Genomic DNA, 21,090 nt, shown 5'->3' on the forward strand with positions numbered 1-21,090 from the left:
CCCCCGGGCCACGGCAAGTCAAGCCACGAAACCTTATTACGAATTTCACGCATCTCTGCTAAAGGGTCGAGACTCGACTATGGTCTGGCTCTACCGCGAACCTCGATCAGCTGGAAAGCGTCGCACAGCGTGCCAGAATTGCAAAAAGCTGGGCAAAATTCATGTATCTGTTAATTGCACATTATTAATTACGGAACTGTGGATTCTATGCATTTAGGGTGACCTGTCCAATGAATGAGCACTTAAGCTGCCTGTCTGACGAAAATTGATTATTGAAGATGTACAAGGAGTTCCACGAGTGTGCAAAAGTATTGATGACTATGTGGCGAATTTCAGTGTGATTTGACGTGGAAATGGCGCTTGCAGGAGAGCGAGAGGGAGCGGCGCGCATCGGGGAAAAAGCCGTGCAATCAAATTAACGCGGTTAGCCCTTTCGATCGGGACACTTATTGCCACGGCTGCGATCGTTTATTGAAAAATCCGGCTGGTTTTAATTTTATTGGATCCCTATTTGCCTCGCTTTCAACGGCCGGCAATTGAATTACCGAAACATCGTCGACTTCCGACCGAGCCTCGTTCGACGGAGACTCATAATGTAATTGCGCTCGTTGGAGGCGCGCGGCGATCACAGAATTTTATTTTAAATCTTTCTCTCTCTCTCTCTCTCTCTCTCTCTCTCTCTGTCTCCCTATCTCTTTTTGCTCGCGTTGCACGGAGAAACCGAAATTAAATTCGTGTCGCGCGATCGTGAAACTGAAAGAACGGTTAACCGTGGGAGGTGTACAAATGTTTCTCTCATAACGCGATTCTGTAGGCTCCCGAAAAAACAACGATGCATACTTTTTTCCCGCTCTATCGTGCAGTTGCATTTTGCCCTCGGATCTACCACCTCTCACGGAAAATATTCGATCAAAATCGCGGTCGTTAAAAGAATTGTATCGACGTATATTAATAATAAAAAACTGTATTGGACATATGCTGGGTCAACTTGATGCAAGAACTAATATTGTTTCAGAGATATACGGATGAAATCATGGAGGTGTACTCGTTATTTTACCGAATACGAAACGTATGGTATGGGGTGGACATCGTTGTGGGACAATTTTGGAACAAATTTAGTTTGAACGATGTAAAATTTGCTAAAATTTTCCGAGTTTCGAGCTGACTGTGCAGTGGCAGGGAAAGGAGGTTGGTCGACGTCGGTTCCGATAAATATTTCCCGTCGGTAGGGTCTGTTCGCTCGATGGCCAAGCATTTCGTAATAAAGACGTCCGTCGGTTCGAACACGAGGTTCCTCGGGCCCATTGTGGCTAACGTCTTTTGCGGTGGTTGCCGAGTTCTTTTGAAAGCGGAGGAATCCGTGCCGGATACCTTTCGCGAACGAGGCGTATTAATTTCGTCGCCGGTCCAACAGTCGCAGTTGGGTCGGAGTCGGAGTCGCTGAGAGAGGCGAAGAAAAGGGAACGAGATCACCGGGCGAGATTATTATACGCGAGAGAAAGGAATTATTCTTCCCGCGGTCCTTTCATCGGTCCGCTCGTGATTTGTATCCTTTGGCAACGAGGGCGTGGCTCGTCGAAAGAAAAAAAAAAGAAAAAGAAAAAAAAAAAGAAATGGAAAAAACGAGAACCCCGTCCGTTCCCGTGGTATGGTGTTCGCTTCGCGGCAATCCCGAAAACGAGAGCTTCGTTCAATGCGTCGGAACGGAAAGGCAAAGAGATAGACCTTATCGGGTGCCTGCCGACAGCTTCGCTTCCGCCTCCGGCGACCAGTTACTTTGCTCGCAGATCCTGTCGAGGCCTAGTTACCTAATAATGCTGCTCCCTAATGACGCCGGCCGACGAATGTGCACTCTTTTCATTTTTCATTTGCATTTTTTAAATTGTTCCGAAAGTTCGTTTCATGTTTTATTAACGCGCCCCACGAAAATGCATAGTACTCTTTCAAGGAAGCAAATGGTGCAGGTAACGAAGTTTCAAAGAATAATGAAACATTAGCAAACTGATGATAGCGTTGTTCGTGTACGCTGCTGTTGTCCAACAATATCGAGTGTGCACGTTGCGAAAGAAACTTTCAGGCCACCCCGATACAAATTGGCGAACCGATCCAGCAGTTGGCCAACAGTTTTCTGCAACGTGAACGCAATCGAGGGTGTTCCAGAATCGAAAGCACAGAGGAAAGCGCTTAGGTTGGGAAAGACGAGCGTTTTCCTCGGCTTTTTCTAATCGCATCGGTGCAACGGTCGATCCGATCGCGCGTAATCCACGATTAAACCGCGTTTCAGGCGCCATTAAGCCGGAACCAAAGGACACTGGGACTCGAAATCTGGGATCCGGGATCCGGGAAGCGGGATCCGGCATCGGGATATCGGTACGAGATAGACGCGCGATCGATTCTCCGTTTAAGCCGGGCCTTGACTCTTCGGCCATTCAACCGGTTTCGCATCGTCCTCGCTGCGTGAGCGCGAGCTTTACCACTGTCAGCCCGTCGCGTTCCTCTCTGCACACGGTTTGTAACCTAACGTGTAGCCCCCAGGTTCCAACCTAGGTCCCGATACACGGGATATCGGAGCCCGCCGCGCGTCCGAAACAACAGATCCCGGATTAGATGGAAACCGATCTACGCTGGATCGACTATTTTTGCCGGGAACGGTGTTAGTCCCGGAATCTCTTCGACGCGCAACGCGACTGCCTGTTTGTCTCTGCCAACCTGAATTGCCACGATGACCGATCGTTCGCCCGGATTCTTCTTCAGTCTTTAACCGAATTTCCATCTTTCCATTTTCGATGATCGTCCCCCAGTCTGCTGGACTTTTTTGCGAAACAATTTTCCAAGTCAATTGGGAGAAACAGGAACGAAATAAAAATGAATTTCTTCTTCGAGACATCACATTTTCAAAATTACCGGTAAAACATACTCTGAACGAAATTCTGTGTTTCAGAAACGGTTTCGTTGCAACCACAGCTGAAGAGGATAATTAGACGGCTCCCGTATCTTATACGATTAGAGAAAGATCCGGCTGGGAGAATAAAGCGAAATTGCGTGACCGGATCTCGAGAAAACTCGCGATCGAATTAGATTTACACGTAATGCCTGCTGTCTGCATTCGAGTGTCGTTAACAGCGATTTAACGAGAAAGAGGTCGGCGAGAGAGGAGGGTGAGGCAGAAATAGAACAAAACATCCCGTCGCTTCGGAGGATCCAGGGGTTGGTGTCGGCACTGTGTGTAGAAGCGGAGAGGAGAGGCGAGGAGCGAGGGTTCGATCGATCGACAATCTCGTTCGCGCGTCCCAATATGCTCGTCGATTATAGGATCGCGCGTATTCGGAACGAGGGAGCGAGAACGAAAATTAGACCCGGGGTGGGGAAAAAAAGCCGGCGGAACGATTGGCTCGAGCGAGTATATCGCGGTATATGGATGAATTTCTACGAGGACTGTTAAAGAGACATAACGGGTTGAGGCGAGGATCGAGGTAGGAGGAGCAAACCGTTAATATCGAGAGCCCGATGGTCCAAGTGAAATTATAAACGGCTACTAAGAGGGGTTAATAACGCCGGCTATAATTCTCGCGCTGGCCCGCTCTTATGGCGTAATTAAACCTTGATAATGAATCGAATCGATAACACTCGAACGAGGGGCACCGGGGGCTAGAGCACCTATCTCTCTCTCTCTCTCTATCTCTCTCTCTCTCTCTCTCTCTCTCTCTCTCTCTCTCTCTCTTCTCTCTTCCGAATTCCTCGTCGAATTCATTAGGATACGGGTGCCGGGTTCGCGTGGCCTTCATCCTCAGTTTCAGCTTCTTCTTCTCGAGGCTCTCTGCCCTCCAGAAATATTAATTCCCAGCTACGAAGGAGGACCGCCGGCGTCGCGGCTGCCATTTCGATCGTCCATTTCCCGGGACTCGAGCGGTTCCTCGGCATTTCAATTACAAATTAAACGTTCGGCTCGTTCCCGGGCGAAGATCCCGATCCATCCCGCGATTTCCTCGACAGCTTCGGGGTAGCTTGGTCTGCCGGTGCCGGGGGATGAATTTTTAAAAAGCTCCTGGGGAAACCGGGGGAGTGATTTGAAAGTTTCGGGGACGTCGAGTAGAAAAGTTTTGAAAGGGTAGAGCGTGGATGCCGAGGGGCAGGACGGGGTTCGAGGGACCCGGGGAAAAAATGAGGAAACTAGGAGTGTCTGTAGGCCGAGGACCGAATCGGAGACCGAACCCGAGACTCGGTCCGAGGCGGACGTCGCGAGAGATCGAACTCGCTGTCCGTTATGTGTAGAGACGCTCTATCGACTCGCTTTCCGCAGGAAAACAAAGGAAACGCCCGAGGAAAGTTTCCCGACGCGCCGGCTCGCCGAGGCTACGAGTATTTACGATAAATCACGCTTATGAGATTTAAATCGCGAAACGAGGACGACCGCAGCTGCTAGTACCTCCCACCACCTCCCAACGACTACGGCTAACGCCGCGCCGTTGCGAACCGGAACAATGAATCGGGAATTATCGAGGCTGCGAAACACCTGCCGAGCAAGGAGCTGTTGTTTAGAACGGTGCGTGCTGAAATTCGAACGGTCGATTGCGTTTCCGATACAAATCTGAACCGCTTTAACAAGATTAATTCTGAAAGTAGGCAAACTTTTGGAAAAATGACGATTCGAAATACGGTGGCAAGCTCTACCACTGGTCAAACCGATAGGATCGAGCAAACAATATTAGTTATACGCAAAGGAACTATTCGAATAAAAATGGATACGTTTGTTTTCTCATAATCATACCGAATAAGCCGATCAAACACCGACGCTTCATCCGATTGGCGAAGGGCCGATTCGTGGACGGACCGTTCAGGCTGAATAATTGAGCGGAGGCGGCAGTAATTCAGGCAGCATTAAATGGAGCCGAGGCGGGTGCACGCGGCATGCACGCTGTCCTGTTACTTCCTGCTCGAACTCGGTGTAACACGGGGGCGGAGGGGAGACGCGTTTCCTCGTGTCCGAAGGCAGCGTGCAACAAAATCGGTTGCCCCGTCCCCCGCGTGCCTCCCTATCCCGTAGGTAACGCCGGCCGCAGATACATAATGCATACGCGGCCGATATTATTTTTCCGCCGGTAGTATATCACGCGAGGAAATTACAAGACCGCTTCAATAAGTAATAAATAACCATCCGAACAAAGTGGCTGGTGTGGGGCCGTCCCGTAGCACGGACGCCCTGCCACCGGCGGCGTTTTCCCTCCTCTTTCTGTTCCCTCCCGCGATTCTTCCTCCCTCTCGCCACCCCCTTTCACCCCCTTCCACCCCCTTCCACCCCCGTAGCTCGTATTGTTAGCACGATGATACATTGGATTCCCCAACGTTCAGTCCCTTCGGATACACAAGCTCGCTTGCCGCAGCACACTATCGTGATAAAGCGAGAGAGAGAGAGAGAGAGAGAGAGTGAGAGAGAGAGAGAGAGAGAGAGATAGAGAGAGATAGAGAGAGAGAGAGAGAGGGAGAGAGAGAGAGAGAGAGAGAGAGCATTCACCGATACCAGTGGCCGGAACAGCTCTCAACCCTCCGGCTCTCTCGACACGCTCTTTCGCCTTCTCGAATTTCACCCCCGAGGAGCAACAACGATTTTTCTTCCGTACCGTCCTCTTCGGGTACGCGCGACGCGCGATGCGACGCTTCTTTTGCTCGTGTTTTCTGCGAGCACGGTTGTCGTGCTCCTGTCGCGCTGCGTCTGTTTTCTGTGCTGTAACCGTGTAACGCTGGTGCACGCTTAATTGTTACAGTTTTCGAGCAATTAGGTCGCTCGAGAGAGCTCGACGAGTAAACAAATATGCGTCTCGGAAGGATAAGTGTACAAGGATTGATAGTACGTTCAAATCGTACCAATAGCGTTGGCTATCAAATCTTAAGGGAGAACGTTCATTTTCTCGGGAAATTTCCCTAAAAGCAGAACAATATCTAACCTTTCTATTCCACTCAACTGGAATCGAATGTTTTGCCGACACTCGGACAATGTTGTGCCGATAAATGGCAGACAGCCTTTAAGTATCCTCCCCGTTTCGATAGAGAGGCGGCTGACTTATCCGCGACATACGCCGGGATCGATAAATGACGAGAAAGGGAAGACAAAGTGGACACGGGAAAGGGCCGATGAATATTTCAGGTTCTCGTAGAGCGGAGCGAAGCGGTCTACACGCGTTTCCGTCGAATCCAAACACAGCACCGGACGTACGGTTTACACGCTATCGTACCGAGAGGCCTCGATGTCTCATCGACAATTTGTTTTTCTCCTCGATGTATACTGTATGCCTAAACGCGATCCGCTGGTCGTGTCTCGTTCGAAGAACCAGCTGCTTCGCGCGAATTTTAGACTGTGAAATGCCAAGTACCAAGGCTTCGCATTATTCATAATTTGAATAACGTACAATATCACGAGTAGACTGCGGATCGAAAAGCTTAGACGCTTTTATTTTGGTATACGATTGTAGGCAGTCTAGTAGTGGCAATCGTAGTCTCTGTCGTTTCAGCGCACCGAAAGGTTCGGTAAATTTCTTTAGGAGAAAATGTGTTCTGTTATCGGCTAATTTTCGTCGTCGGTAGGCCAAGTCGCAGAGAAAATATCTTCCGGTGACGGGCCGGTCTCGGTTGTTTCGATGCCGTTTTCCGTCGGTGCTCTTTCCGGGGCTTTCCCAATCTAGCCGGTCTAATTTTTGCCGCGTCCGACGATAAATCTTGGCAATCAACGCGTACACCGTCGGTCGTTTTTCTCCTCGTGAATGGGTCCTCGTTAACCAAATTGGACGATCGACACACCAGTTTCCGGCGCGGCGCGGCGCGGCGCGGCACAGGCAGCGGCCGCGTGTCACGGTTGCGATCCGATTACACGGGCCGTTCGTCCGAGTTGAAATTAAAATGTCGTTCGTCGCTGCGAGGAAAAACGAGAATCTTGATTCGGCTTCGACGAACCTACCAGCGACACCGAACATTCTCGAACTGTGCACCCTTACGGATTACAGCTGCGTTCCCGAATCGGTGTCTGGCTCGAAGAATTCGCCGATACGTTCCCGAAAAATCAACTTCCTCGCATCGAAAATACGGGTCCGCTTACGAAAACGGACGTGGCGGCAAAACGGGAATAAAAATTCCAGTGGAAATGCACGGCTTTAGTCAGACATATTAAAAACGCTAATCTTTGTTCCCGCAGAATCTATTGATTTCCTGCTTTTATCATGACTTTTTTCATATCTCTGTTGTTTCATGCCTGGTTTCAGATACCATGAAATCTTGTTCTACCCTGCAGCATTGTTCAAGAAATTACGGAGCGTTCAACTTACCGACGACAGTGACGAAAACACCCGAAGACAAAACATTCCGATGCCTGATTCCGACGCGCAATTCATATTACGCATTAATATTGCATTTTAACACAATCATTTTATGTAAGGTTCTACGACGAATAAATGAAGACAATGTAATGAAAAGACGTATCTGCGTATATAATTTTTGAACCCTCCGAATTTCGAAATTTTTTCGAATTTTCGTGCCACCTCTTTCACTATCGTGTTCTTCTAATACAAAATTTGATTTTTCGAAAAATTTCAGAAAATTTTCGAAAATTTCGACCGTCTGACTTGACGGTGACTTGTACTACTGAAATTCAAATACCTCCTTCGATATCATGTTCTCCTAGTAGAAATCCGAAATTGCGAAAAATTTTCGAAAAATCGATTTTTGTATATATTAGGAGAACATAATATCGAAGGAGGTGGTAGTAAATTCAGTAGTGCAAGTCAACGGCAAGCCAGACCTTCTTCTACTACACTTTCGATTTTCGGAATTTTTCTCCACACAACTCGTGAACTGTAACACGAAACAGTGAAAAATCTCAACTGAAAACTACTTGTGAATATTAATTAGCAAGAACTGAATATTCCATGTACTTCAACGTTACTACGGGTGTGTAATACGATTCGGTGTCTGTAGTAGTCTGTGTGTTTCATCAGATTTGATCGCGTTTTCGTGGATCTGGTTCCAGCATCTATCGTTCGTCAGCGTAAAGGACGTAAGAAAACGACTTGTTTTGTGTGAGACACGATACCCCGTATGATGATTGGTCCTACCCCTATACCCCGTCTCTGGTATAACCAGCGACGTAAAATTCTTAAAAGTATCAATACAGTGTATTGGTTAAAACCTTGCTGTCTCTCTCTCTCTCTCTCTCTCTCTCTCTCTCTCATGTTCCTCTAGAAAATAGGAGCTAGGGAAAACTGATTAGAAGTGTAGCTGAATTGGAGAAGCGTCCGTTCCGTAATTTGTTTCTATTTTCCAGGGCCGGGATAGAAGATTGTGCGTGTGTGTGTCACCGGTCGTGGCAAGAACGCGAGGCAGTCGAGTGTTCGTTTCGTTTTTCATTTCTTGGTACTACACATAATATCGGTCCCGGGAGAGGCTCCTACAGGTCGATACTTGGCAAGACACGGCGTATTATTGCCATTCCTATTTACCCGGTTAAACAGGCCGGGGGACGATACCGCCTGTGCTTGTTCTGTCTGTCCCGTATGTACACTGTATACAGGATCCACGTTGCAAGGAGGAAAGGAGGGGGTTGGGGTGCACACAGGGTACACGGTGCAAAATACACCGAGACCGGGGCCGTTCACTGTATCCGGAGACATACGGAAACTTCTTTGGAGGCTAAACGTTCCCGGTAATTTCGACGCTCGATACGATACGATACGATACGATACGATACGATACGAGTCCCGAGGACGATCGCCGCGATACTCTGGAAGGAGAACTCTCTTCGCTCCGGCTCAAAATTAGATTTCGATGCCCGAGATTCTCCTTCCCTCCAGACACTCTCCACCCTCTTCCCCCCACCCCCGCTTCAACGGACGATAAACAGGTTGTCCAGGCTCTATTATTTTCCAGATAAACACCGGTGTTTGTCGAGCTCCGTCAACAGACGATGCCCCCCACCCTGCGCGTCGAGACTCTGTCTATCGTGGTCGACGATCGTGGCCGAGCCCGGAAAAATCAGTCTTTGGAAAAAATGGTATCGCGTGTTTTCAAAATAATGTCGAGACGTGGCTTTAAATGGAAAACCGTTTCTACAGTTAAATTTCTTTCCTCAAAGACCAGGAAAAAATTTGCGAAACGTTCGCCAATCACCCATTGAATTTACTCGCCTACGTGCGGAGGGAATTTCGAGCGTGTTATACGACTGCAGACTTAGGTCGACCGCAAGGGAGGCCGGGTACGCGAGCGCGCGTCACAAATGGATGGGTTCACGAGAGAGTGCGTATTCTTTTTTCCGTTTTACTTTCCTCGAAATGTTTTGCAAACCGGGTTGCCAGCGCTGCGAACGGTCGCGCAGAGAATGCCTGAGCTTGTGTCGCACACGATGGCGTCGTTGGTAGGACTGCGGCTCGCCATATTCAAAACGAGCAATAGCTCGGAGCCAGTCGGCAAGCAAGCAAGCAAGCAAGCGAGCAGCAAGCCAGCCGCTTATTTTATGGGTAACGCGTTTCGTCGTCGCACTTTTATTTTATTTTGCGATTTGCTGCCGCAACGTATTACTCTGCTCGCGCGACGCGTCACGTCGTATTGCGCGTGCATCGCGACCCGCGTTTACATCCTCTGCGGTTCGGTGCGACCTGCACTCGTAAGGCTGCGGCTCTGCGGGATGCATTTTTTGATCGTATGTGCTGCACGCTGGTCGTCTCGTTTCAATGCGCTTTCAACGTCAAATCCGCTGTCGGCTTTAGATTTTTTAATTTCCTATTCATTGGTATTTGGAAATTGTTGTTCGGAAATTTAGTTCTACCTTATTAACAGGTTTACTACTAGATTTACGGAGCATTGAAACTGGCCAGAGAGAGAGAGAGAGAGAGAGAGAGAGAGAGAGAGAGAGAGTCGAGCAGATAGTGTTCGATTGATAGCGATTGGAAATAGAGATAGAGAAAACGGTTAGGTTCCCGGTGTTTCTGCGCAGAATCGGAATGAATTCATCAGGGCGGCCGAGTAGTTGTTCGCCGGGGAACGAAGGAACAAAGGCAATTTGCGAGAGCGTGCGCGCGCTCTCGGCATAAGCCACAATTATTTAGATATTTGTGCACGGAACGATTACGACGGCATAATTTCAGTTCCGGACCGTGTTGCGATGAAATTAGATTTTTAATTACGTTCCGCCGCTCGCGAGACTGACTGACCGACTGACTTTAATAACGCGCTCACTTTCGCGCTCTGGCCGGTGCCTGGAGTCCGGAGCTCGTGCGCGTGCGCTCTCTCAATTATTCTGGAGTTGCCCGTCCGCGCGTTATTATATTTTAACTGGCTGTTGCTCGTTACATCGGCCGGTTATCTTCTTTATTTTCCCTTAGTACGCGTTACCGAGCGCCTTGCCCTGCTGCTCCGCGCTTTGCTCTTCTCCGGTGAACCTTGTTCCGACTCGGCTCCGCTCAGCTTCGCTCGGCTCTGTCTTGGCTCGCGACCCGCTCGCTCTTCATGCCTCCGGATTAACGTTCGCCCTGGGTTTCGACGGGTTTTTTCGATCCCGCTTAGACCAACGGACCGTAAAAACTTTGAATGGCCGTTGTTACACGCCCCACGGAAATCTCGGATACGAACAGAGTCAGTCTCTCCTGCGTTTCAGCTTCTCCTACGTAGCCGGAGAAGAGAATCGGCGCACCGCGCACACCGCTAAACCGTGCCCAAGTTTATCCAATTTCGTTTTATTGCTCGTTTAATTATTGCGCGTTGCTACCGCCGAGTTTTTAATCGGCGAGGCTCGCCGCGTTGCAACTGGAATTTGATGTAACGATTATTAACGATTCATCGTATTAGAGTGGGCGGGGTACAAAAGTCTGCGGTGGAACGGCATTTTCATTATTCCTCGGGAAGAAGAAGAAGGAGGAACTTAATTTGTGAAAACTATGCTCACGGAAAAGAGAATCGAAAATTTATTCGGAACAATTATTCATCTCGATAAAGTCCTGATTATTGCAATTCTTTTCCTGACTGTGATTGCTTGATTTATGAAAATTTACAGATACCGTCGGTGTAATACTAATAATAAGACCATTTCTTCGACTACCTCTCTCGATTTCAATAAACTTCTCGTTTCCTGGCAATTTATCGAAGCATGTTCGTCTCTCGCCGCTATTGGAGCAGCGCGTCTGGTGCTCTACGTTGATCAGCTACTGCGAGAAAATGGAAAGGAACGCGAGACGACGGCGGGAGCACAGCTCTTGCTCTAACGAAGATTCCCCGGTCTGATATCAGGATATTGTGCGGTATGAAATAAATCGACGACGTAACAGAGACGCAACCAACCGATTCCTCTTCCGTTCGTCGTCCTGCTCATATTGCCCGATTATTTTTATATGGACTGCAAATAGCATTGCTGGTTCTTTGAAACTCGGTTAGCTATCGAGGGAGAAAATCAATCAGATTTCTTCTTTGAAATGTAAAAAGACTCGTTAGTACAAATTAGTTTGTAAAATGTTTGCATAAAGATCTGTAGTCTGTTAGTTACGGTATAAAGTCGTCGGAAAACCATTGAATGTTCATTGAGAATATATATATATATATATATATATATATATATCAACAATTGTTTACACATTACCTAGTAAACTAATCCTTCCGACGTCTCAAAAGAAACCACAATTTTAAAAATGTTTTTTGAAAAGAGTCCACCCAACTTTGCCCCCGATCGAGGAATTGTTGTCGTTCCATAATACAGACGCAAGATAATCCAGGCTAGAATACGTCGAGGTACAACACAGCTTTCGCGAGGTTAGCGTGATTTTAGTGAGCGCAGCGGCCGATTGACGCGGCCGTGAGCGATAAGTCGGTAACGGGTTGGTGTGCCGTTTTCACCGGCACGACGGCGCTCTGCGATTCCGGCAAAGCGAATCGACTCGGAATCGATGCCGTCTCTCATACTCTCATTAAGGTAATGCATTCGTCAAAGGTCGACGGCGTGTGCGCGCCCGCGAGAATCGCGAAGCGTACGCTGCCCTGCCAGCAAGTATCCGTCAGAGCCTAGCTACCAGTAGCTGCTAGGCCGCCGGTGCTATAGCAGGTCTATCGTCGGTCAACAGCCTAGCAGCGGGATTCGAGCAGTCGAGGGAACTCGACGGGCCAGCGATATCGATTGTCCCGCCGATATTAATCTCGTTTGTCCAGATGCAGCTGCGGCGACAGACCAGCCGATTCGCCTCGCCTCGCCTCGCCGCGCCGGTCCGCTTTCACCCGCTTTGACTCGTCTGCAATCGAAAGATGAAACAGCCCCGGCGAGCACCGTGAGAAAATAATTGTTCAAGGTCGAAGGGACCAGACCCACCCGGTGGTCGTTTGTCAAATCCCGATCAACTCTGCATTCGCCTAACCCCATCCTAGAGAAGTGAGAGAGGGAGAGAGAGAGAGAGAGAGAGAGAGAGAGAGAGAGAGAGAGAGAGCACTTGAGCGTCACGAAACACCACGCTTCCACGGCCGTGAATTAAAGCGACGACGCTTGCGAATCCGCGGCTCTACAGCATTGTTCCGAGTTTCGAGTTTGCAGTTCGGCGCTGCACTTATCGAACTCCCGGATGCACTTCAATCCTGCGGTGCACGCCTCTCGCCACGGATCCTTAAAGACAATTCCTCCTCTAATTGCTCCGCGAACTTTCCGTCCGAACGGGAAAAAATACTGCCGCAGTCCCAGAGATATACAACGGGACCGCAATTCCCATTTTTCAACTTTTAAGTCTCCCGAAGATTTACTGTACCTTCTTCTTTTCATCGATCACTGTTCGAAGCTTTCGATTCGCAATGCGCAATGAGTTTACTTCTTTATTCGGACCGTTTTTCGGAGAGTCTGGCTGGCTAAACGGAAGGTACGAGGTTATACCGTGTTGAAAAAATTTTTTAAACGACAGATTTCAATATTTTTTCAGAACATTTTTAGTCCATCAGGATGCAGAAGCATCGTATCGGCTCGTGTCCGATGAAATCGCATAATCGTGTACGACAGTTCGTGTACCCCCCGAACCGCCGCGCCGATTGCCCGTTTGGCCCATATGGAACGATCGAGTTTTCGTGCGGGCAGCTCAGATTGTTTCGGCTCGGTAACGCGACGGTTGTTGCCGGTAGTTGTTCATGGTATTGGTCACGCATTAGTAATTGGCAATTTCCAGCCTTGCCAAATCGGCGCAAACTGGCGCGGCGTGTTGTCGCAAGGGAATAGGCTACGCTGGACACCGCGCTCACCGCTGCAAACACGCGAAATTCGAGACCGGTTAACGTCGATGAATTCAATTCCTCCGTGGATATTTGTCCCACGAAGAACGATCCCTTTCGCTGTGGATTTCATCCCGAGTGTACATACACAGCTGGTTCGAACCCGATCACACTCTCTCTCTCTCTCTCTCTCTCTCTCTCTCTCTCTCTCTCTCTCTCTCTCTCTCTCTCTCTCTCTCCCTCTCTCTCTCTCTCTCTCTCTCTCTCTCTCTCTCTCTCTCTCTCTCTCTCTCTCTCTCTCTCTATGAAGGACTCTCTATAATACAAATGATAATATCAATTCAAAGTTTATTCATCGCGAAGCTCGACGCGTTCTTCGCACGAATTTCGAACCGTTTCTGTTCACTTTCATAGAACTATAAATTGCCATCGAGTTCAACGAACCAAGAGGAAACACACATCAAAGTCCTGCGTTGCTAGAGTCAGTTTTTCGAACGAAAGACTTGTGGTTAAGCGACGAGGAAGCAAATAGTTCCTGTGAATAACAGGCTGCAAATCGTTATCGTCGCGCTCGAATTAAAGCATCGTTTACGGAAATTTTGGCCGTGTTTCCACCAGGGAGGGGAGGGCTCTAATCTCGTCGCGGCATCGACAAATGGATTCTCGTAATTTTCCCGTCGATTTACGGAATTCCGATTAACTCGACTCGAACGATTCACGCCGACCAGAAAGCGGTGCGGCCCATTTCCGGCCGGACGGGGCGAAACACACGAGCCGCGTAATTCCTTTGTCTCGTGCACGTCCCTTAATATCTTCTATAGTCGTCCCGAGAACGGTAATATCGCCACTTTCATCCTGGAAAGACCGTGCTGCTCCGAGACAAGTTGAACAGTGGCAATTTGGTTGGTAGGCCCTAGCAAAACGATGCATAATTTTATGTAATTTTTCTGGATCGAAAGAAACAATGCACGTTTGACAATTTCTATAGTATCTTTGCTTTATCACAACCGTCCATTCGGTAAAGACCCAACGATCTAAAAATTGCATGCGATTTATTCCAAACGATATAATGTAGACTCGCTGAATTCGAGTTTCGCGAGGCCGAGCTCGCACATGGAGAATCAAATGGTTTCCTTGGCCGGCGGGATCGAGAGCGCGGGTAACAATCTTTCCGCGGGCTCGGTGGATTTGATAAAAATGGACCCGGTCTGGCAGCCGCAAATCCTGGATCAACGTCGAGCGGCTCGCGTGCTCGCCCCTTTTTCACCTCGCAAATTGTATTTCGCGTTTGATCGCGAACAGTCCGTCCCCGGTTGGCCCGCGGCGCGATGCACTCGGTTTGCAACGGGAGACGACGCGATATGCAGTGGATGCAGAGGGAAAGAGAGAAAGATAGATATATATATATATAGAGAGAGAGAGAGAGAGAGAGTGAGAGAGAGAGAGAGAGAGAGAGAGAGAGAGAGAGAGAGAGCTGGTGAATATTTATCGTCGACGCGGCGGTAAATGGTTTTCGCCGGTGATAATGACGCCAGTTTTTTCTGGTTGAAAAGTCCGGCATCGCCGGTAGCTGTCTCATTTACGATTTTCCGCGCTTGCACGCTCCGCTCCTCTCTCGTCTCTCGTCGTTTCGTGTAGAATTTTCGAGGCTGCTCCGGGCTCGTCACTTGGGCCAGAGATAGCGCTTTCACAGACGGCAGGCGATAGAAAACCGGGGGAGGAGGCGGGCGGGAGAAACGTTCTCGTCCGAGAAAATTATCATGGATAGGCGCGCAACGCCCCACCAGCTCTGCGTACCGACGGAATACGCAGCTAGTCCAGGCTACAATGGCTCGGCGTGTTGCATTCATCCGGCAGGCTCTCGGTTGTTCCTCCTCTCATTTTGCTAATTGCAAAAAACCGGCTAGCGTTCTGCCTTCAACGTTCGCCGATACTCTCGAAATCGGACTCGTCCTGGAAATCCCGATTTCGGGAACTCAGCCCCCGCCCCCGCCCCCGCCCCCGGCCCCGGGCCGACGCGCGAACGCCATATCCATTCCGCGAGTCATTCTTTTGTGCGCCCGAGCTTGCTGCCAGGTTCGAACATCAGCCGGATATCTGAAAAAACGCCTCGACCATGGGATTCGAGCACGGCATCGCGCGCCACCCTCGGAGCGAAAACGCGCGATCAGTGGGATTTAGCGGTGCTGTCGACACTCGGCGCTTTGTCTTTGGTCAAGTTTGCACAAGGTGTAGTTGTCCCGAACACACTGGAACTCGCTTTCTTCTTTTTCTGAAATTCTACATTTATTTCTCAACGTGTGATTCTCGGTCCTTGGAATGTCAACGTTTCTGCTCTCAATTCTTTCCTAGACGGTTCAAAATTCTTTAAATAGGTTAGTTGAATTTTTCGAACCTCTGAAACGGGGGCTCGCTCGATCGCATTCCACGTATTGCTTCTCTATTCACTTTCGAACGCCTCGCGGCTGTATTTACTTGTATATTTATATCGCGCGTTTCGCGATTCTATTCATTTCTGCACATACCATTTCTAGTTTATAATATATTCATTTTGATCAGCATTTCAATTCCCATTCCTTTCGCGTTCTTCGCATCTACCATTCCATCCAATCTAACAAAACGCAGAATAAAACATGTCGAAATATATGTGCGATCATACATTCGTATTACGAGAATGTATTAGTTTATGTATGAAGTCGTTTGCGGCTGCGCTCCCGCCTATATTTTGCATGCGGTTCTTCTATAGATACCCGCTTGATTTTTATGACAAGGAACATATTAAAGAAACCATCCTTCTATTCGAAGAGGCAAATATTATGATAAACGAAATCATTTCATTTTTCTCGAGGTAATGTTTCTAGAGATTTCATCGCACGTAGAATTCACGAACTCGTGAACCGACACGTCGAAGCAACACGGATAGAACCCTCACCGAAATCAAACGCAAACGTAAACGCAAACGCAAACGCAGCTGTAGTACCGATTACAGAGGGAAAGATGGGAAACAAAGAAAGATAGAGAAGAGGGTAGTTTCGGTGACGCGAGACGGGTCGAACGGGTCGAACGGGTCGAACGGGTCGAACGATTCGACCGGGGGCCGTTATCATCGAAATTCTCGCGAACGTCTGACAAAGTAGTTGCTTCGAATAACCGGCTAATGGTCGCGAAGCCTGAGTAGACGGCGATATAGACTCGCACCGGGAGCATTTCGCAATGGTATCGCGGCCAACAAAGGGGAAACCCTTTTTCACTAATGAACCACGAAACGCGGCAACGTCATAGAAATACTTTGAAAGGGGAGCCGCACAGCTCGCTCTTTTGTTGCCTCTCCCTCCTCCCCCGTCCCCCGTCCCCCGTCCCCCGTCCCCCGCCCTCTCCTCTGTCCATTCCGCCCACGCCCACGCCCACCATCTTCATCTTCTGCTCCTTTTTTCCGCCGAAACCACCCCGTCGGCCTCGCCACCCCCTTTCGCTGCCATCACCTTTCCCTAGGCTCTGGCTCTCACCCCGTTCCTACGGGATATCGTGACCACGTTTCAACCCCGAAGTTCCGTTCAATTCTCTAGTCTACTCTAGTCGATTCGAGTCGAGTCGAGCCGAGCCTCGGTTCGATCAACCGATAGACGACGACGGCGACGACGGCGACGACGGCGAACCCCATTCGATAGAACATCGAAGACCTCGAAGGAATCCGCTCGATCGCTCCCAGGCTCTGTTAGGACTAGACCGTTAGGCTTCTTAAATCCTCTGTTCGCAGGTCTCAGCTCCCTTGCCACCGATTCTCATCTTGACCCTCTCGTTACCAACCGGCACCCATCGAAACCTTGCATTCGTTAACCATTTACTTAGCTTCAGTTTCCCATTCACCTCTTGCACTTTTCCGAAACTTTCTGTAGATACATATGTTTAACAGGTTGACGATAACGTAGCAGTATTGAAAATTTGTTCAATTACCCAACTTATTTCTGCCATGAAGCGCGTAAAACCCGCTAACTAAAAATCGTATATCGAGCAATCAATTGTTACGAGGAAATTTCAAGTAAATTATAATTGTTCCTCTCCTCTTGGTCTTTCAATGCTCAGTCCGGTACATACGAGTTAATTATAAACAGGTTGTTAGTACAGTACATAACGGTGAACTAGCCAGCGAGTCACGGACTAGCGAAAACTGTCAAATAATCTCTGCCAGGCACCGCGTTAATAAATATCCAACGACGGAACGCACTCGGCAAAGCGAGAGTCCCTTGCACAAGAGCGGTCACAGTGATCAAAGGGTTAACAAGGTCCTTTGAATATCGCAACGCGCTCGCTCGCGGATCTCCGTGGATTTCTCTCAGCCTCCCCCGCTCTGTCTGTACCGTTCGCGGTTAGGGACACTGTCCGCGAAAAGGGACAGTCCCCTATCTGATCGAACGTAACCGGGAATTCGATCGAAATCGCCTGGTAAGATCTTCGGCGTCTATTAGTCGAACAGCCGACCCGGATTCTCGGTTGAAGTACAAGGTTACCAGGTTCGCGGGGGTGGTTGAACACGGTGTAAGGGGGACGACGGAACGATTGACCTGGCACTCGGTGAAATTTATCGTAAAAAAGAGCCCCCGGAGTCCTCTCTCTCTCTCTCTCTCTCTCTCTCTCTCTCTCTCTCTCTCTCTCTCTCTCTCTCTCTCTCTCTCCGCAACGGCTTTCAGGCCCTTCCAGACTTCTTCGCTCGGAAAGGATTCGTCGACCCTAATTCCTGAGCGTCGAACGAAAAAGGATGAAAGTCGACGACCCGTTTTACGCTTTCGGTGAACCGAATCGATATCTCGGTGGCTCGGATCCAGACGCGCGCGATCGGTTCAACGGTTCCACTCTCTCTGTCTCTCTCTCTCTCTCTCTCTCTCTCTCTCTCTCTCTCTCTCTCTCTTCCTCTTCCTCTCCTTTGCTATCCTTCGCGACACCCTTCTCGTCTTTTCAGCCGCTCTCGCCGAATTACCGTGTCGCGCGAGTTCGAAACCTCGAGCCCTCGTACCCTCCTTGCCCGGGAGAACCGGCTCGTTAAAGCCGTATTAATACGCCGGGATTAATCAGCGTGAAAGGGAAAGAACGGGGACGGACGGTTTTATATAACACGCTCGTCACCGTCGTCTCGCGACTCTCCAACCCACGAAAACCTCCTCTGCTACCCTCTCTCGTCCCCTCTTACCCGCTCTCGCTCGCTCACCCTCCCTCTCAATTTACTTAAGGAAATATTCGAAGAGATTGCGATACTTTACGGAATGTTTTTCAAAATTTTTCCTCAAAAATTGAAACATACGAAAGCAGTAAAAAAGTCTGACGTTTGGGATTCGATTAGGTTAAAAGTCGATAGCAAAGGTCTCCAAAGTGATGGAAAACTAGTTCCTTAACGGGGGGTGGTATCACCCTCTCCATATCGCTTTCTCTCGTTTCTCTTCTTTTCCCTCGTTAACGATGGAAATTATTCGCAGGAATTTATTCCGGGGCAAGACGCGCCGGGGAAAAATCGGATGCGGATAGGCCGCCGCGGCCGGTTCAACGGTCCTGAATGGACGATGAGATCGACGAAATTCTATGATTTCGCGGCGCACGTCCGCGAAGCTACATCATGAATATGTAAAGCGATTGCGGTCCGTCACGTCACTGCGCCACGCTCGCCCCCGCACAAGCCCCGTTTCTCCCCGAGACCGAACTGTCCTGAATTATCCGTTCCGAACGTTCTAAATTATATCGTCCTCGATAAACAAATTACTCGTTAGCGCCGATAATAACAATCGGCCCCGGGGTGGGCGCGGCCCGATCCGGGGGAACTTTCGTTTAATTAACACGACGGGATCTTCCGCTTTTCTCCGCGGATAATAACGCCGCGGCGAGCACCCGAGAGCCGAGAGCCGAGAGCCGAGAGCGGAGAGCCGATACCCCACCGCGATATACAATTTAAATCCGTCCAACGATCGAGCCCTGACGCCTCTCTCGTTACCTTCGTTTTTTCCCGGTGACTCGAAAGGTTCGAGGGCGAGCTCTCGAACGGGTATCTCTTTTATCGGCGTTTAACCCTTTCCCTTGGTTGTCGAGCGCTAACAAGGCTACCGCGGTAATTTGTTTCGATGAATTTCGAAGAGATTTTTTTCACGATTCCACTGTAACGAGAACCGGAACTGAATAGTTTGTACGTTTTCAGGGAAATGAGATTCGGAATCACTGAATCTCTGACGTCTTTGCGGGAATTTAAAATCAAGTATCCAAGACGTATACATACATGTATAGGCATACTTCAATTGTGGATTTTTTAATATATAGTATTTTTAATACTAGATCCCTTTCGGGATTGAACATCGATTACGGCCCGCTGCCATAAGTAGGAGGCTAGACGCGTGTCTGACCTGCACCAGCGTAGTCTACTTAAAGCACTGTCTGGCACAAAATGTCTCGGTGTGGATGGGATCGGCCGATGGCGATGACTCCCCGATGCAGCGAATAATAACAGTTATGGATCGCGGTGCTCGTTTCGTCGCGGGATCTCGTTGGATGTCCGCGCGACGGGACGCGGCGGTACACGACGGGACGCGGCGTTCAGATCACGATCGTTGGACAAGCTCGTCCGTCACGCTGTCCGCTTTTTTCACTGGCTCCGGGCTAGTATTCTCTTTTATTTTTTTCCTCGGCTCGTTTTTTGTCGCGGGCCTGAAACCTCTCCGAAAGAGAGAGAGAGAGAGAGAGAGAGGAGTGAGAGACGAGAGAGAGAGAGAGAGAGAGAGAGAGAGAGAGAGAGAGAGAGAGAGAGAGAGAGAGAGAGAGAGAGAGAGAGAGGGTACAGCGCACGGGGACGACAAGTGTGACGGAACAGCGTCTATATAACACTTTTATATTGGAATCCATACGAGCCTCATAAATCTATCGAGCGAGCCGCGCGTTTCAACGGTCCGACGTACGAGCGAATAGAGGTAAATCTGCCGTCGTGAGGGAGTTTCGAGCCGCGATCGTTGTAGCGTGAAAATCGTCGAGAAATCACCGGTGACTCTCTCCCTCTCTCTCTCTCTCTCTCTCTCTCTCGTCTCTCACTCCTCTCTACCTCTTTTTTCCGCTTTCCGCTTGCCACCGTACCACGCCTAGTTCCTCGTTCCCTGTTCCCCGGTTTACATTCTGTCGCGCACGGATCTCGCATACGTGTTTTGATATTGTTGAAAAGTATCGGCGGTGTTTCGCGTCGCGACGCTCCGGCTCCGGCGTCCTCGAGGAGCAGGCGAGTCGTGAAACGCGCTCGCTGCACAAATCCGAAACGCGACTCCGGGCTCCCGTAATTTATAGCGCACGTTAGACACATTCAATGGACAAGACGAGAGCTGCTTTCAATGAAAACCCACCCCACACACCCACACCCGCACTCCCATCTACCCACCATCTATCCATCCATTCATCCATCTAGCCGCCTGCCAGCCTGCCGGCGCTGGACGAGTCTCTCTCTCTCTCTCTCTCTCTCTCTCTCTCTCTCTCCCTCTTCTCCTCTCCAAACGCATCAACCTGATTTGCGTTCCGCTGAAAAGACTGCGGAACAATCGATGCGAGCGATCGATACCTGTAAGATGAGCGTCTTGGGTCCCTCCGGTAAGGCAGCACACGCTGCTATTCCATTTTGATGCGGCGAGACTCGATCCTCCATGTTTGAAGGCAGTTCGACACTCCGCGGTACTTTAAACATCGTCGGACCACCATGAATCTTGGCTCATAGTCGGTGTCGACACCATTCGTTGCCATTTGCCCTGGGAAATTGGAAACTTCAAGCTGGAGATGCTTTGACTACGGTTTACGATTGTTGTTACTGAGATTTGTAGCGATTAGCATTGATGCCTCTAACTGGACACCTTGAGCTGTGCAAACGTGGCCAAA

At 49.4% G+C, this 21,090-nt stretch overlaps 1 protein-coding gene across 2 annotated transcripts in view; it reads right to left on the reverse strand.

The window, feature by feature from the left end:
* The window catches only part of LOC143361569 (hemicentin-1), a 374,791-nt gene that overhangs the window by 173,060 nt on the left and 180,641 nt on the right, over window positions 1-21,090 (reverse strand). The gene's annotated exons all lie outside the window — the stretch shown is intronic.

This window comes from Halictus rubicundus, chromosome 15 (genome assembly GCF_050948215.1).
Source record: "Halictus rubicundus isolate RS-2024b chromosome 15, iyHalRubi1_principal, whole genome shotgun sequence".
NCBI classification, from domain to species: domain Eukaryota; kingdom Metazoa; phylum Arthropoda; class Insecta; order Hymenoptera; family Halictidae; genus Halictus; species Halictus rubicundus.